This window comes from Tribolium madens, unplaced genomic scaffold (genome assembly GCF_015345945.1).
Source record: "Tribolium madens isolate multiple individuals breed KSU strain unplaced genomic scaffold, Tmad_KSU_1.1 Scaffold_3;HRSCAF=73;Tcas5.2_LG2, whole genome shotgun sequence".
Lineage (NCBI taxonomy): Eukaryota > Metazoa > Arthropoda > Insecta > Coleoptera > Tenebrionidae > Tribolium > Tribolium madens.
The window spans coordinates 9,368,427-9,384,205 of record NW_025401006.1 but is presented as its reverse complement, the minus strand read 5'-3'; the positions used below and the strand labels follow the sequence as shown (position 1 = coordinate 9,384,205).

Sequence of the window (15,779 nt, the reverse complement as noted above, 5' to 3'; positions counted from 1 at the left end):
CAGCGTTTATCAGCGTTCAATCATAATTCTCTCCTAATCTTTACTCCCATTAAAAAATGTTGAAAAACTTTCCCACCGTGTTAAATAATTCACTTTGAAAAGACAAGAAGTCATCGATCAATCGCACGCGATCAGTTTCGATCTCCCGCAAACTCCAAAACATGAGGGAACGTTCAAATTGATCGCTTAAAATATTGGAGTAAAACTGGGTCAGTTCGTTCCCGAATTCATAAGCGTGCATCCCGAGGGCATGCAGCACTAACCCTCCGACAATTTTCCTTTCTAACACTTTGTTCTATCTGTGTTGTAGGAGGCAACGTATTATCTGGTGCACTACAACTAGCTTAATTGGATCTGCGCTGTGTTGTGGGCGTCTGATTCTCGTGAGTGTTCTCCCCTGTTTACCTCTTACTGCATAGGCAAATAGTTTGACACGGCAAAAGCACTGGTTATAAACGGAGTTCACTCTCGGACGGCTCTATTTATTGCCACCGTGCTCCAGCCACACGACCTCATAAATAATAATGCAAATTTACCGGAAAATTGTATCGGTTGTTGCGAATACAAGCACACGGCGCAATTGTTTGTTTCATTTTTTCTTTTTTCGAAGGGGTTGTAACAAAAGAGCGCCGTTAATTTGGGTTCGGTATGTAACAATTTTGCAAAATGTATACATGTAGAAGGGGGCGGGTTTAATTGGGGGATTTGTTTGGAACTGGGGAATGTTATCTTTGCAACCCTTTTTGCAAATTTGACCTCAATGAGGGCGGCCTTGGAGGCTAAAGCGGCTGCGGATTATATTTGGTAGAGCAATTAGGGAATAATTTTGGGGTTTTACCAACTGCTGGTGAGATTTTAGATTTGAAGAAGTTTAAGCGTCTAATTAAACTGGAGAAAGCTTTACAAATACTGGTCCTTAACGAAAGCTCTGGGGTGCATACGTACGAATAATTCACCAAAAGTTTTAATAAATGTAAAGACTGCTTTTTCACACAACTTTACGAGGCTGCGCCTAATGTACACACCCAAATATACAAAAGTCACAAAACACTAGATACAATAAATACACATTTAATTATTTAATTTTTGGAAACCCATGACAGTAGTTGTCAAACTAATCACTGTTTCATTAATAGTCATAAACTACAGTTTTTCAGAAACAATTATCATTTGTTCTATCAAAAGACGGCATAAATGTGATTCTATAGTTTATTTATCCTAATCACTAACTAAGTAAAAACGTTGTAATTTTTGAAAGGGTGAACAAACTAGAGAAGAATATCCAATTTTTCAGAATTTATAATCGAGTTCGTATGGAATATGTATTATTGATTGCATCTTACAGGTGCAGGCCTCGTAAAATTATGTGAAACATCTTGTATGTAAGTGAATTGATTAACTTGAATAAATAAATTTTGTTGAATTAGAAAAATAAATCAAAAATTTTCAACCAAATAAAAACTGTCTCTACTGTTTTCCAATAAAAGCCCACACCTCCTGTAAAAAAAAATAAAAACCGTGATGGTTCTTTAAATATTCGCAATGGCGTCGTAAATAATCAGTTTACATCCATCCTTTCTTTTTTCCTGACCGGCAGAATTTAATTAAATATTTTATTGACGAGAAGGCAATTTACGAATTCCACATGATTGGATACCTCCACACTATTGTCAATTTCGATAATAAATTGTGTTTGATAAATAAGTTCCGGTCAGACGTTTGCAGAAGGATAAGGTAAATTGCTTATTTAGGTAAAATTATAGGTTGTATACAGTTAGCTGTAACTAATGCTAAAACAGAAATTCCTGTGAAACGTGTTAAAATTCCGCCATCCAGGCCGACAGCTTTCGAAGTTGTTTAAAAATTCAAAAGTTCGTAGTATCAAAATGCGTTCGGCGCGAGGGAATCTTTTTGAAGCTTTGGATTTACATCAAGAAACACAACTTGGGGAAACTCTAAAGATTCCTTTGCCCTTTACAACTTTTATCCAATTATTTGTTAATTGCAAAAGTGGAAAGTTTTTTGTTAAACCTACCCCAATGTGCCGTTTTAATTTAATGCGTGACATGCTTTATAAAGAAAATTTCATTTGCATTGTTATTCAGGTGCAACAAAGCCGAAAAACAATTCGATAAACCTTTCATCTAAAATTTGCATATAGTCAACGCGTGCAGTCTTTGTCGTGTCATACACCACACAAACACAGTCGATATCAAATTACAGAGCCACAATGTTGTTACCACCCTAACACAATTAAAAGTCACTGTAGACACTGCATTACTGTAATAATCAACTTAAATTAATTAGCAATGCTTTTAAATTAATTGACGGCAGTAATATCTCCATTATTTCAACTGTGCGCAGCTACGAGAGCAATGCAATATGCTAACACTTTTTTAAGCAGTCAGTTGCCACGTAATGGGATTAAAGCACCGAGAAATTACTCTTGCATGCAAGAAATCAGTATTCTTAACGTCGACTTCTGATATACGAGCTTAGGAAAGAAGTTTGAAATTAACCATTTTCTCAGGATAAAGCTCTTTGCCAGAATGCAATTAAAACGATGCCAAAAGTCCGATCTCTCGTTTTATCTTTCAACACTTTGTTTTTATCCGGACACCTAAATGGTTTGTTTTCTTTTTTTCTCTGGATGGAACTCCGGAAAAGCGAGATTTTACCGCTAGGGGAGATTTATTGGTGTCATAATATTAAAATAATGTTACGTAATAGTGTTTATCTCAATGCTAAAAAAACGACTTTTATTTAAATTTAAATTCCAAGAACAACAAGAAAGCTGATTTGCTTTTCTTTGGAAATGTAAGCTTACTGAACGATGACTTAATTAGTCCAGGTAAGTTGCTAAGTTTCCCACAAGTTTGTTCCATTTGTGGCAACAAGAAACTAAGTTGTTATTGATCTGTAGGTTTTATCTTTCGAAACTTTCTCAAGTTTTTATTCCAGCTGTTGCGTTAAATTAGAGATGCTTTGTTTTTCCGTTTTAGTGAAACAACAATATTTTATCGTGTCAAATTAAGTCTCTCAGCTAATCGAACATTAAACGAGACTTCGTTTGTAAGTGACATTCCTTTCAAATTGAAGAGATTGTCTCCCATTGTGTTTCTATGCTGCATCTGAAATAAATATTTCCCGCTTGATTTTCTGAAACTGCACTCTAAGAAAATTTGCCAATTTTATAAAAACATTTCTAGCACTAAACGAATGTGTTATAAATTTATTCATATATCGAGAATCGATACGTACGGAATAATAGTTCCATGAAACATATCAAATCAAGTACGAGTAAACCACGTCAAACGTGTTGTAGCCTCTAATTTAAATTTTAAACATTATCGATTCGTAAATGTTTGGTCTATTTGGTTACTGTTGACTGCTTTTATGCCATTATGATGATTTATTCCAACGTTGATGAGTTTACAAATCTAGCTAATTTAATTTTCAAACAATACCAAAGCTCCAGTCATTGTGTTACATTACAAAAGATTTCATGGGGCGAAGACTCATCTCCATTCAACCAGAGTAATTTTCTCACGCTTCCAATTTTTTTCTGAGGTCTTAGAATGCAGACTTATCCATAATCAAGTTTCGAACAGAAAGTGGAAAAATTTGTTCGCTGTTTTTTGACCATAACTTTTTTGTAATCGATATTCCAAACTAGTGCTAATTCAAATGGCATTTGTATTTATTGTTAAGTGTTGGATAATTAAAGAGACGACGTGAAAACAACGTCTTGCTAATACAGAAAACATGACACATTAAACAAGGAAGAGTTTATTGTTTTGAGACTTGAACACAGTTCACACTCAACATCAAAGGTGCAGATCACATATCATTACATTTTATAGTTTATTGAAAACGTTCGTTGAATTTATCTCATTAAATGGTGAACCTAAAGCACGATATTGCATTTGTGATTTAAGCCATCAAACGATCAAACATTAAACAGAGTAAATCAGATGCAAAGAGCAAATAATATTAACTACAACAGGTTTTAGTGAGTCCTTAGTGGTTCAATTAATCGAATTATTCAACCAACAAGAAGAGAATAATCACTAATCAGTTTGAAAGGCTTTCTATTTTGTTGATGTCTAATTCGGAAGTTTGCAAATTAATAAGCGGAAAATTCAGGGGAGATATTGATCTAAAATATAATTGTTAAAGTTTGTGGTTGAAACAATGAGTACTTCAAGGAATTCATAAATTTATTCAAAACGAAATTACAAATGTTGAAAATGTTAGAAATTCCTGTCTAAGAAATGCTAGAGCATGGTTCTACGAGATTAAATTCTTTATTAACAAGCTATGAAATTTCAATTGTGTCTATTAATGCGAGATGATGTATCGATCATTGAAACTTTCCTAACAGCTTAATAATAATCTTCATTGATCCGATGCCCTCAAGTTCAAGATCATGTAGAAGAATTTAATTCATTCTGGCGTTTTAGGCATAAATATTTACATTAAAGCTTGCTTTATAAGGAGCTTCGAAACATAAAGCTCATTTACACGCAAATGGTTCGCGTTTTTCCGTCTTTATTACATACAAATTTCACTAAAAATGTCCTAATTTGTTGCGGACAAATGGCATTTTTCCGTGCCGATAAAATGGAATTTCATTAATAATCAAGTGTCGTGTTTTATTCTGTGAACAGGATTTCATGATGAGTTTCTTAATATAATAATGGAGCACTTCTATGCAAATAAAGCAGACAATTGTTATCCCCAAACTTTTCCAATCTGGACGAACTAATTGAGCTTAAAATTTGTATATTTGCCATGTTTTAGACGCATCTGGTCGACCTTGCCGCCTTTTCAGTTTCCAACCGGCAAAAGGCGATTTTTCCGGTGGAAAATTATCAAATCGCATTTTCCTGGATCCTATATTTATTTTTGAGAGAGAATGCTAAATTTATATGTCGACATAACAAATTACTTTTTTGTATCTGGGCCCAATTTTTTATTTACCTATCGATTTTTATTGTGTGAACTTGACCGGAATGACTTACCGGGGGAAAAAAATCGCGTCTCAGCTTCACATTGATTGATTTCCTGTTTTCGTTTATTTAAAATGTCTAAATTGGCACGCGTTCAAGTTCAGAAATAGCTGGGATTTGTCAGTTTTAAAGTAAAAGTGTTCAGTTGGGTTCCGGCTCTTGTTGTGAAAGGCACATTAAAATTAATCATTGCTTTTCTTGTTTCCAACACGCTTGTTTGTACTCCTTATTAGAATTATTTATATTCCAATTTAAATATAGTATTTGCGACATTACACGACTTCTCTTCTTGGCACATTTGCCATTTCATTTAACTGGAACAAAGTTATATGTATGGCCTTAACGACGGAACTGTGTGAACGTAAAAAAAAAAATGAAAATGTGTTAGCCTATAAGTGGCCCAAACATTTTCTTCTTATTACCATTAGAGTTGCAAAGTTTGAAAAAAGTCGTTGACATTTTTGTCGCGTCTAAACTGCTTCGAGTATTTCATTGAATTAAGTAATTAAATTAAATATTCCATTACACAAGCCGCTTTTTTGAGACAAAAATGTTTGAGATGAAAAGGAGGGTAACTTTATTACATAAAGGATCGAGTTAGGTTAGGCGTATATGGAAAAATAATCGTGTTAAATATTTTAATGGATGGAATAAAATTTACGAAGTTACTTCTTTAAAATGATAATTTCACCTACTTCAAAGGGCTTTTTCTCTCGAGAAAAGTTCTTTTTATCGCATGCTCACAAACTTTCTCATCTTTCAATAAATGTTCGTTCAGTCAGTAACGAAAGGGCACTTGACTCGAGAGAAGGTTAATCTTTAAAGGGCGATACTCTCCGATACATAAATCACTTTCACGTAACTTCGTATCACCTCAAAATTTAATTAAAATTATTAATTAAACCCAGAGCTATTATTTTAAATGTCACAGCTTTAATAATAAATGAAATAAACTAATAGATGTGACAAGGCGATATGTTAATATTCGTATTATCCCACTAATTGTATTCTTTGTGATTTTACCCTCAACAATGCACACAGAGATAAGACTCGAGCATAGTCAGTCGTACCTAGAGCGATGACAAAAGGATGTATTTGCATGAAAATACCTTTTTACATGGGTTTAAAAAAATGCTTTGTTGTTGTCATCTAAATGGGCTTTATCGTCGACAAAAAAAATCGAGCTTATAATTTTGCACCGACGGTTAAATTAACCAAAAACATGGAATAAAGTGACGTTTTCAAGAGTAAACTTAGTTATTTCAGGGGAAAATGTGGCAAACACCGCGGACACGTGGCGTTTCACTAACGAGACCATAAACATAGAACTTTGGACAAAGAAATTGTGACACATCCTAGAACCACAAAGTGATATTAATGACGGTAGAGTAACGCGACGAAATCCAACCCTAATGGCCAACCTCTTATTTATTTTTTTTCGACCGACTTGTTTTATATTGGATTTATAACGGACGTGGCGGATTTTGATTTCCGGGGGCTTTAGAGGGATCGGTCTGGAGAGTTTTCCTCAAAGATTGAACCTTTTACAGCGCTGATAGCTAAATGTAAAAACCGACCGAAATAAAATCAAAAAGTAAATGGCAAATCCTTTATTTCGAGTTAAATTGAACTTTTTGATGTCCAAAACTCACAACTGAAAAAAATTGAAATCTTGCTATTCAAAATACCATAATTATTTATAATTACTTAGCAAAAGAAGAGAATCTAACTGTAAATACCCCTCTCATGTTAATTATATCGAAACAAATGCTTAATCTATTTTCTAATTTTTGTCAGAGGGGCAAAAAAAACAGATAACATTTAACTGTCCTTAAGTGTTTATTCTTAAAGTTATATTGGAAGTGCAGTTCATTTGAGATAAAACTGTAACTTAGTGAATTAATTGCATTAGAAATTGCAATCTATTGTTCTCGTTCTCAAGTTTCATTACATAAAGGAATTTTGTTGAAATTGTTCCTGGAGTATCAATAAAACAGTTCAATTCGAGAACTGTGAATATTAACTTCGCTATAAAATTAAAGCTTTGATCAATTAATTGGTTCAGAAAATTAGTTTGCAATGGATTTAGTGAATTTCTTATATGATATATTTGTCTTTGTTGATCTTATGTGTTAAATGTCTTTATTAAGTGGCAACAATAATTGAGAAATTGACGAAACCGGAACATCTTCTTTCGAGTTGAGATGAAATCGCACGAGTCCGGTCAGCTAACAAGGTCCAGCAAAAGATTTACTTAATTCTAATGGATCGATTTTTGACCTCATGTGACTCATTAGGAACAAAATTTAGTTTGTTCAAGTCATTAAAAATTCACGTAGTAGCGAAAACCGAAACCGAAACATTTTTAAAATTTTTAACGAGTGTATGTAAGTAAGTTTTTAGCAAACGAGCTCAAATGGTAATTGGATTAGAATAGGGAGCAGTCAAGTTCGTTAAAATTCATTTTGGTCGCATAAATGGGTGAAGGTGATACTACAACGCGTATTTTTAGTTAGATAAAGAAAGCGTTCCACGTGGAAGTGTTAACTATTGATGTTTCCACTGCCATCTGAAAACACATAAAAAGTTTTGTTGTGTTCATTTTATCGCTCATCGCATTAGTACAGTTTATGTCACATTTACTGCAAAATGAGATAAGGTATGAATAACACAACAACCAAAAGCTTACAAGAAAATTATGAATAAGGTTTATTAACGCTGCGTGACAAAAAGTCATAAAAGCCCGAATGTAACTATGATTTTTTAATACGGGCTCCCTAAAAACTACTACGCAACTCAAAAGTTTGATATTATTCACTCTTATTTATTCTCTTACGGCTATTATAATCAAATAAGTCACGAAAATTTAACGAGAGGAAAAAGAAACTTTCTTTATTTTTCCGGTTTTCCCCGTGCGACTTGGATTTTCGTGCAACAATGCAATTAAAAGCACAATGTCACAAGTAATAAAGACCCTTTTCAACAATGCTAATGAAATAAAGACACGCCTTTTGGCTAGGCGACCGGAATTTTAAGAAATTTGAAATGTAGAAGAATTACCATCGTCTCGAATTCTAAAGAGAATTACCTCTTAAACTCGGTCGAACAAACAAATTATTTATAACACGGCGAAACTTTACTGTGTTATTTTATTTAGTATTTCATTCTTGTTTTATATTGTGTTTACTGAATAGTTGTGCAACTTTAATGGCCTGAATAAACACAGTTGTCAAAAATCTAGACGAGTTATTACAATCATTAACACAATTAAGAGGCAGCGCCTTTTCCTTATTTCCTCATTAGTACCATTACTGTCTTGTTTTATTTTACTGGCGTCCATATTTGGAGAATTTTATGATTCCACTCAATTAGGTACAAAACTAGAAAAAACACAAAATCAACTAACAAAAAATTCTGGGCCTCCAAATAACCAAAAACAATTTCTTAAAAAAATATTTTTATGTTAATTGCACATAATTTTTGTAGTCGTGTTATAAGGTTGTTAACTGTTTATCTTAACAGGTTGTATTTGAAGTGGTTATATATGTCTGTGAAAGATTGATAGTTGCAATAATTTATTTGGGAAGGTCATCTTTTATAAAAGTGATAAGTACTCAATATTTTATATTTAATGCCTAACGCGGCTCTGATGTCTCTATTGATTGCAAAGGCATCTATAACACGAAAAGTAGTCGTTAACCTATAAATAAATCGATTTAAAATTAGACTCTAGTAAATGTTGGTATGTGGGGAGTCTTTTTTTCTCCGTTTCTTTTACGAAAGATGTCATATTCAAAAGGTCTTGAAACCCTAAAATTTTGTTTGTCTTGCAATAATTCCTTAGTGTTTCATTTAATTTTATGAGTGAATGGAATCCGTGTATTGCATTTGCTCAGGTACTTTGAACATAGATGATGCAACATAATTATAATTTGTGGCGACAGAATGATGACATCGATTATAATTGGATTGTTGTTCATTCGAGAGTTCTAACATTTGTACGACATGAAATGCATTAATGCAAGCGTGGCACGTGGAACATTGTTCGGTTTTTGATGTTGAATTATCAGAAATGAGTTGGTATTAACTAATTTTATGATTGTGAGGAATCGAAAATCATTTGTCATTAAAAATGAATCTTAATTTGAAATTGTATATCTGGATGGGAATAGAAAGTCGCCTCGAACAAATGACTTGTTGAAGTTCGAGTGAAGTTTTAATTAACAGCTTTCTCGGGAAGCGGTCGAAAAGTTAGTTCCGATATAATGCATTTAACTCGTTTTAATGATTGAAACACAATATTTCAGTCAAAAGCCTGGCTCGAATTTATCTGCAAGTGAAACAATCTCCTTCGAAATAGGCACTATGGGCTGGAAGACAATAGAAATCGAATCTAGAGCCGGCTTCCTCTTCACTGTCAATTTAGATTGGATCCCGATTTATAATTCATGCGCGTACTAATGCAACTTTGTTCTTTTCACAAAACCATAATCCACTATTGTTGGTGACTTTTTTCGTATCATTGTGAAAACTCGCCAGACAATAAGGGATATACTGCGATTACAACTAAATCCAAACTGAAATAGTATGTTTAAAGGATAATTCAACAACCACACCATTCCTTCCGAATACAGACAAATCTCTTTGCACTTTAAAACAGTCGGATAAAAGCTTCACAGATGGCCCTATTTAAATTGTTCCTAAATCTCGTTTTGTCGAATGTTGGCGATTTGCTCATCGAGATCATGGCCAGCATACAGCTTATTGAGCTATTATTTAGTAATATACTAATTTCATCCACCTGCAAGCACGCACCTGGACCATACATATTTTATGTCTAAAGGCATGACATCGACCTCTTATATACTATTTTCACCAAAAAATCAATGCACAAAACGTACAGAATTTCACACGGTACAACCTATTTTTGTCTACATCAAATTTGGATGATTTATTTTTTCTTTATCGGGCGAAGGAAAACTGGCTTTCTGCCATCTAAAAATAACCAATCACAAGCTAAATATTTCCTTCAGGAGGAAAGATTTATTTTTGAAAAGTTTTTAACCTTGCGAATCATTGCTTTATACAAAGGGGGACGTTATTATACACAGAAAACGCCTCTTTCCATCATAAATGTCCGAAATGATCCCTGTGAGTAACATCAAATCGCACTCACATCGATAATTTCGATTTGATAGGAAATTAAAAAGCTATTTATAACGATACAAAAATACGGTGACATTTCAAGATTTATGATATTAAAAGTAAAGCCGCACTTGACACAGTATGTTTCTCGGTCTTGCATGAAATCTTACCAGAATTACATACATCAATGATTTCATTATATTTTTAGCCAAAATTTTTAAATTTTTAATTTATGACTGTTTTGTCATTTCAAATTTTTAATAATTAATTCTAAAATTTTAATTATTTAATATTAAATTAAATCTGGAATTGCAAATATGCAGACTTAAAACATATTCACAAAATAAATATGCAATATCGTTTAAACTCAAAAGCTTTTTCAGTTTTATTAATGTGCAATAAAAGTGTGCATTAATATTTTTATGACAGATTATAGTCTCACTTCACTTACGTTGCTTTAAAAATTTAAAAATAAAACGAGCTGAGCTACAGTTTTTAGATTTTTAATTTTTTGTTTATTTTAAAACATTTTAAGGGGTCATTTATTTTCAATTCAAAAGAAATATTTTACCCCAATGTAACGGTCTCAAAACTTAATGGAAGATACGAATATCAAATTGATTTGTTGACGTAGTCACTACAAGAAAATTTATATTAAAATCCTAAGTCACTTCGAAGCGGTTTCGGAATAACATCTTGAGAGGTCCTTACAATTTGCATATAAATTTGTAATCAAATCCTTTCAGAGCCCTTCCTTGACCAAAACAAAAATGAATTACGAAGTTAAAATTACTTCTATATTTTTGAAATATAGTATATTTTAACTGAATTTTAGATTTTGATAGAAGGAATACTAACAAAAGTCTAAGTAACATTGTATTTTAGAGAAAAGAAGATTACATTTTTTTAGGTTAGTGGACAATAAATTAAAAATCATTGAGAACTGTGTTCATTATATCTCGAAAATTCTACTACCGGAAGTCATTCCAAAGGTAAATTCTCCGTTACCACTTACTGGTTAACTGTTCTTGTGATAATTCAAAAACACTTGACAAAGTAAAAACTTGATAACCAACCTTTATTTAATGGATCTCTTCACAACTTTTTTTTTTATCAAAACGTGGTGCTTTGAAAGCTACAAACTCTTCACAACTTATTATTGGAAAAATAAAAGTTTTCCGAATGATTTAAGTGTTTGTTTGATAAATTATGTTCGGTGTTGGTGTTGCGATTTTTGGTTGAAACGGTCCACTAGCCAACATGAGAATACTTTTATTTCATTTACTCAATCTATTTATAAAGCTTAACTTTTCTCAAAGCCTTCAAGTCTATTGTCCTTTGGGAAAGTTCATTTCTGCTGATTGATGCTTTCTCGAAAAAAAAAAAACGTAGGAAAGTACGGGAAATAATTATTGAACGAGTTGGAACTATTTCGTTTCTCACATGATTTATGTATGGGCCACCCTTCTCATTTCCAATTTTAATAAAAGCATCACCGATATCTCCGGTGAATATTTGAATATTTTTTCGGGAGTTTGTTTTGACGGTCGATCGAAATCACAGTTTATCAGTGAAAGGTTTATCGATTTCAAGGGGAGTTACAGAAATTTCGCAGAAAACATTTGCGATTGCCTTTATTGTGTTTTAAATATATAATAAATTTTTGGCACAGCGATAAGATAAAACCTAATTTTGGGGTTTAATAAACACCTCTGATTTTAGCTTGTGCACAGGTAATGAAATTTTTACTAAACGGAGAATGTAAATTAAGTCGATGAAAAAAATCAACAAAAGCTACAGGAAAAACTCGAGTTTTGAGTAAACGCAATTTTCAGAACAAACAAAACTGAATTTTTGATTCGTAAGAAGTTGAGTAATTAATTTGAAAAAGTTACCACAAGGGAATTTTTGATGGAATCTCATTCAATTTATCGTCTTTAATAAAGAAATTAACTGTAAAATGGATTGCAGTCTTAGACTTTGTACAATAAAAGTTTCCTCTTCATTTATTTGTCAGCTGCACACAGAACTCTGGACAACTTTTAATTGCCATTGTTCAAGTCGCTGGCAAATAGTTGAGCTTGTGTTTGTCCAACTATAGTCTATTAAAGACATCTTTGGGTTTCCTGGCTTTCTCACAAAAGTTTTTGCATAGAATCGACTTAAAAGATAAAACTCAAACTTTTTCCACAAATGTGTGAGAGTTAAATAAGAGGTTTCCCAAACTTTTCTTTTTGAAAAAAATTTGACGTAAATTTGACGAGACCTTGCAAAATTCCATTGATGTATAATTTGTCATTTGTTGATTTTGTAGATTAACACAAATGAAGCAATCGATGCTGATAGAATAATTTAAAATTACAAGTAGCAACATTGAATCTATTAGGGGTGAAAGGGCGAGAGCTTTAGATGGTTAGTCTGGATTCAATGGAACCAATTACCATGTATCTGACGCGAAAATAAAACAAAATTACCCGCCGCTCTGAGACTTGGGATTAGTGACTCTTTCGGGAAAATCTTAATTTAGAAACTCATATCAACACTTCTCAAGTGGTCGGAGTTTTCCTATAATTATACCTCCTTCTTGATCAAACCTCTTCGATTTGATCAATATTTAAGTCCACAGATGAAAAATTCTCGAGATCGCTGAAAATGTTAATTAATCACATATAGCATAATTCATATTTTAAATAATTTTTATTTGATTTACTCCACAGGATTGATTGGAAACTAAATAAGTTTTTATTTAATTACTCGTTTCTATGTATTTTTTAGTCTGAACAAAGTTCAGTGAAAAGAGAAGGTTATTGACCAAACTTTTTATTTCAGGAAAACAAACTTTGCTCTTTAGATCATTTAAGACTTCATGTTAAGTTACAGTTAGTCGTGTTTTCTTTTTTACATTTCATTTCCACATACGTTGATTTTAAATATTGCATTTAGTTTGAGGTTTTGGGTTAACTAAATAGAAAATTATCGATTTGCAATCATATTAAAGATTGTTTGGAAAAGTAAAAATAGCCCGAACCGAATAGATGTATTTAGTTTTGTAATGAATTTCAATGATAATTTAATACCTCATCAGGAATATAAAACAATAAACACCGTGCTACCACTTTAAAAATAGATAAATACGCTATTTGTGGATGAATTTACTAAACAAAGAGCTTTTCCGACGAAATCGAAAACTTAAATACAGTATTATTTGAAAAACATGGTGGTATAAATCGAGTTCTGCTTTTTGTTGTTTTTGTCATTGTATCTTGATAATTCTTCTGTGATGGACGAAATCTAAAATGGAAGTGAATTGCTACAACAGGCCAAAATTTCTGTATCTGTTTAGTTCGAATGAACTGTTCGGAAAATCGATGTTTTCTTTGTCTATTTAGGCTCATGAAATATTTCCTCTTTTTCCTTCCTTTAATTAAGCCTATAGAGGAACAGTAATTAGATTTATTCAGTCGGAATCCAGATTTATTTATTCTGGATTCATTCAGTAATTATGATTTAGAAGGGTATGTCAGCGGTTCATCCCTGAAATAAATTTATTTACTTTTTTTTCTAACCGGCTAAAAGGCTGACGTTCCCTTTTGAAAACCGGTGTGCCCTCTCATGTGGCAAAATTCATCAAATTTGCGATCTGTGAAATCCTTTACAAGACAAGGCAATATTTTACGAGCGGAGTTATAGCAGTTTTCTTTTTTCGAGTGGTTGAAAAGTTGTATATTTTTATGTAGACATATTTCGCGTTCAGAACAAGATAGTAAATTTTCGAAGTTGAAGTTTTCGTTCTTTTTATTATCATCTGTCAGTGGCCGATAATTGATTTGTAGTAAAAGTTGAATCTGTTCTGTTAGCTGCATCTAATCCCGGACAAAATCGCAAATCAAAATTTCAATTAAACCACTAGAGCCTTCTTGCATTTGACCCCAGTTTATTTAGCCGCGAGGACGCTTTGTGTTCGTCCAGTTTTTAATTAATGTCATGTGTTGGAAAACATGATGATCAAAATTATTTGAAAAATATGATAGCCGCCCGGTTTAGGGGAGATTTGAGAGAATTTTCATTTGTCTAAAATGAGATTTCTTTTAGCGAACGATTTGATTTTTCACCAGGAATTCACGGATAGTTTTTGTCCAGTGTATTATTTCAGATGCATCACATCTTTGTAGATTGGTGTTTTATAAGCCGATTTTATATCGTATTCTGATTGCTTTATATGCCAGCATAAACCGTTCGAAAGTTATTTTTGGACGATAACAATTTTAATATCAAAATTCCGTTTCGCACACGATTGTTCAGTTTTATCATTTTATTTTCAATTTGGTTCTATTTGCTCTAAATCATGATTCAGGAACGAGCAATTTCCACAACAGTTTAAATCTCTATCCCCAGATATATACATCGCCGTTTAATTTTAGATTAAATCGCTATTTAACGTTAAAAACTGTTATTTCCGCCGAAACATAAACGAAATTAACTCATTGTACGTATCTATTTCTGCAGCTTTCAGATCTCATAACATAATGGAGCACATGATTTTCCTTTCACAATAAGCTGTCAAAAATTTTCAGCAGGTATGTCACTCTATATGCATATTTTTAGTGTCAAAAGTTCAGCATGTTTTCTACTTTAAAAGGCACAAGCCTGAAAATTATGCAAATTGCTGAAAAAATTTCATCTTTATACGTCGCTTACGCGCATTGCGTGCTTCTATCTTCCGCTTCTACCTTACAATTTAATTTATTTGGCTAAATTTAAAAAGACGCCTCTGAATGTTTGTTTGCTTTATAAATTTTTGAATAAGCTAGCACAAATTGTTTATTGATATTGGAATCTCGAAATGCATTATCTGTATGTTTTGAATCAGTTTCGAGGTATTCGTAGAAGTTTTAAAAACAAAAATAGTTAATTAACAATAAATCATTTACATTGGGAACACTGTCAGAAATAAGTGGTTTAAAAAATGTACTCTGGAAGTTTTATTTAGCAGGAGAAAATTATAATGATTTACGGACTTGGGTGTTCATAGTTCAAATAATACAACGGAAATAAACTGCAGGTTAATATATTTTTAAAAAGTTTAGTAGCAAGTCACTATTTGGCTAACTACAAAGCGTGTCTTCATTTAACTCAATTGTAAACGTTTGAAATTGACATTTTCTGGAAAAGGCGGAAATAAAGTTTATTTTTAAAACGAACAAATGATTAATCAATTCGCATTTTTGCAGATCCCTTAGAAATCCTGAAAAAATACGTATGTTTTGTCCGAAAATGTAATGAATTTTTAATTGATTCACAAATGAAAATTGATTAAAATCCGGTCCTCCGTTGACTCAGGTTTTAGACGTAGCGTTGTGGTAACCTGTATAAATAAATAATGATCTCATTTTCAAAAAGCACTTTACGCAATCATCATTTTTAACAAGCTTTCTTCACCATCACAACAAAATTGCATAGATCAAAACCTAGGCTATTTATTTTATTTTTCGCCTAATTTAAACGAGACTTTGAAAGTGACAAGCAATTTGGGTAGAACTGCAAAGAAATAATAATTACCCGGCAAGAATTCTGCCTTTTAAGCAACAATTTCGTTCCGACAAATTTATTCTTGAGGTTCTC

At 32.5% G+C, this 15,779-nt stretch overlaps 1 protein-coding gene across 6 annotated transcripts in view; it reads left to right on the top strand.

Moving 5' to 3' along the window:
- Positions 1-15,779, top strand: part of LOC123007223 (1-phosphatidylinositol 4,5-bisphosphate phosphodiesterase epsilon-1-like) — a 79,316-nt gene that overhangs the window by 31,811 nt on the left and 31,726 nt on the right. For 3 of the 6 annotated variants that reach the window (XM_044402393.1, XM_044402390.1, XM_044402391.1), the window contains exon 2: positions 311-383. The exons of the other annotated variants lie outside the window; for them this stretch is intronic. The gene's annotated coding sequence lies outside the window, so the exon portion shown is untranslated. The remainder of the gene's footprint in view (positions 1-310; positions 384-15,779) is intronic. 6 annotated transcript variants of the gene reach the window in all.